Here is a 3461-nt window from a genome sequence, read left to right as displayed (position 1 = left end):
CCAGTATTGTTCGTGAAAAAGAAGGACGGAACCATGAGGTTGTGCATTGACTATCGTCAGCTGAATAAAGTGACGATAAAGAACAAATATCCGTTGCCGTGCATCGATGATTTGTTCGACCAACTGAAGGGAGCCTCCGTGTTCTCAAAAATAGATTTGAGATCGGGCTATTATCAGTCGCGAATTCGAGATCCATATATTCCCAAAACTGCCTTCAGAACGAGATATGGTCACTACGAATTCTTAGTGATGCCGTTTGGGCTCACTAATGCCCCTGCGGTATTTATGGATTTGATGAATCGGATCTTCAGACCGTATTTGGATCAGTTCGTAGTTGTGTTCATTGATGACATTTTGGTCTATTCAAGAGATGAGACCGAACATGCTGGGCATCTGAGGCTAGTGCTGCAAATTTTGCGGGATAAGCAGTTATATGCTAAGTTCAGTAAGTGTGAGTTCTGGTTAAGAGAGGTTAGCTTCTTGGGTCATGTGGTATCCGTGTCGGGTATTCGAGTTGACCCGAACAAAATTTCAGCCATACTTGACTGGAAACCTCCGAGAAATATTACTGAAGTTCGGAGCTTTTTGGGGCTCGCCGGTTATTACCGACGATTTGTGAAAGGTTTCTCGATGATAGCCACACCAATGACGAAGCTACTTCAAAAGGATGTTAAGTTCGAGTGGACGGAGAAATGTCAGAAAAGTTTCAACCAACTGAAAACTCATTTGACTGAAGCTCCAATTTTGGTGCAACCCGAATCAGGTAAAGAGTTTGTCATTTATAGTGACGCATCCCTACTTGGGTTGGGTTGCGTATTGATGCAAGAAGGTCGAGTCGTGGCCTATGCGTCGAGACAATTGAAGCCACACGAGAGGAATTATCCGACCCATGATCTCGAACTAGCTGCCATCGTGTTTGCTTTAAAAATATGGCGACATTATCTGTTTGGTGAGAAGTGCCATGTATTTTCGGATCACAAAAGTCTCAAATATTTGATGACTCAACGAGACTTGAATCTGCGACAAAGACGTTGGCTTGAGTTGTTGAAAGATTACGAGCTTGTCATTGATTACCACCCGGGAAAGGCTAACGTGGTTGCGGACGCCTTAAGCCGGAAGTCATTGTTTGCTTTACGAGCGATGAACGTGCATTTGTCTGTTCTACCAGACAGTGTGTTAGTAGCTGAATTAAAAGCTAAACCATTATTGACTCACCAAATTCGTGAAGCTCAGAAAGTCGATGATGAATTGGTTGCAAAACGGGCTAAGTGTTTTCCGAACGAGGAATCGGAGTTTCAAATTGATGATGATGATTGTTTGAGGATCAGAAATCGTTTGTGTGTTCCAAGGAATTCGGAACTCATTTCGATGATTCTGAACGAAGCCCATTGTAGCCGAATGTCAATTCACCCGGGGAGTACGAAAATGTACAACGATTTGAAACGTCAATTTTGGTGGCATGGTATGAAACGGGACATCTCTAACTTTGTTTCGAGATGTTTAATATGTCAACAAGTGAAAGCGGAACATCAAGTGCTTTCAGGATTACTCCAGCCGATCATGATACCCGAGTGGAAATGGGATCGAGTCACAATGGACTTTGTGTCCGGACTGCCCTTGTCAGCAAGTAAGAAGGTTGCGATATGGGTTATTGTTGATAGACTGACTAAGTCGGCTCATTTCATCCCCGTACGTACGGATTTTTCATTGGATAAACTAGCTGAATTGTACGTTTATCAAATTGTGAGATTACACGGGGTACCTGTTTCTATCGTGTCGGATAGAGATCCGAGATTCACCTCACGATTTTGGAAGAAATTGCAAGAAGCTCTGGGTACTAAGCTGCATTTTAGCACTGCTTTTCACCCCCAAACCGATGGTCAATCCGAGCGGATAATTCAGATACTTGAGGATATGTTGAGATGTTGCATCCTCGAGTTCAGTAGTTCATGGGAACGGTATTTACCTTTGATTGAATTCGCTTACAACAATAGTTTTCAATCAAGTATTAAGATGGCACCTTATGAGGCTTTGTACGGTCGTAAATGCCGTACACCATTGTTTTGGACCGAGCTCGGTGAAAGCAAAATTTTCGGAGTTGATTTGATTAGAGATGCTGAACAGAAAGTAAAGGTAATCCGTGAAAGTCTGAAGGTATCCACGGATCGTCAGAAATCGTACGCAGATTTGAAACGAAAAGACATCGAGTATCAGGTGGGAGACAAAGTGTTCCTTAAGGTTTCACCTTGGAAAAAGATACTCAGGTTCGGCCGTAAGGGCAAGTTGAGCCCAAGATTCATTGGGCCGTACGAAATCTCCGAACGAGTTGGTCCGGTTGCGTATAAATTGATTTTGCCCCCGGAGCTTGAAAAGATTCATGACGTCTTTCATGTTTCGATGCTTCGACGCTATCGATCTGATCCATCGCACATAATTAGCCCATCGGAGGTTGAAATTCAAGTCGACATGAGCTATGAAGAAGAACCGATGCGTATCCTAGCTCGTGAAGTGAAGGAGTTGCGAAACAAAAGAGTTCCGCTAGTAAAGGTGTTATGGCTCAAACTCGGGATCGAGGAAGCTACTTGGGAGACCGAGAGCTCGATGAAAGAACGATACCCAAACCTATTTACCGGTAAGATTTTCGGGGACGAAAATTTCTTAAGTGGGGGAGAGTTGTGACAGCCCAAAGTTGACCCTAGTCGGGAAGTGGTTTCGGGACCGCTAAACCGAGTCACCGAAATGTTTGAATGTGATACTTATTGTGTAGAATATGTAATTATGAATGTGTGAAAATTTCAAGCTTCAATTTGGTTGATTTCATGTGAATTTAGTCAATAGGACTTATGTGAGAAAATTCTAAAATGTGATAGGTCAATGTGTGAGGACCTACTAGTGCATGTGGACAAAGGGGGGACTTGCATGTCAAATTCCCCCCCTAATGAGTAGTGGCCGGCCATGACAAGGAAGGATGGGCAAAACATGTCATGAAACATGTTTTGTTAGTGGAAGAATAAAATAAGGAGTATGGGTAATAAAGAAATGGAAAACAAAAGAAAAAAAAATGTGTGTGTGGTGTTTGTTCCCCCCATTGCCGTGAGCTAAACAAGAGAAAGGGGGAATTTTGTTCATCCTTTTCTCATCTTCATGCTTGCCAAAAACTAGAAAGAAAAACAAAGAAAAATTTTCTCATCCTTTGGTTCATCCTTGGCCAAAAATTTTAAGGAGGAAAGAAGAAGAAAGGTGAAGAGATTCGGCCATGCATGTAGCTAGGCTAAGGTATGTTTGATGATGTTCCATGAGAGGCATGCATGTTTTAGTTGTTAGCTTGAGTTCTACCTAACCCATGGTCTAAATCTTGCTATGTGATGGAAATGGCACTTGACCATGGATGAATCATTCTTGGTTGATGTTTGATGTTGTGGTGATGAGGCATGAGGATGAGTTAAGATTCGGCCTAGGTG

The sequence above is a fragment of the Gossypium hirsutum genome, chromosome A06, assembly GCF_007990345.1.
Source record: "Gossypium hirsutum isolate 1008001.06 chromosome A06, Gossypium_hirsutum_v2.1, whole genome shotgun sequence".
NCBI lineage: Eukaryota > Viridiplantae > Streptophyta > Magnoliopsida > Malvales > Malvaceae > Gossypium > Gossypium hirsutum.
The sequence above is the reverse complement of the archived record's forward strand: the minus strand, read 5'-3'. Positions refer to the sequence as shown.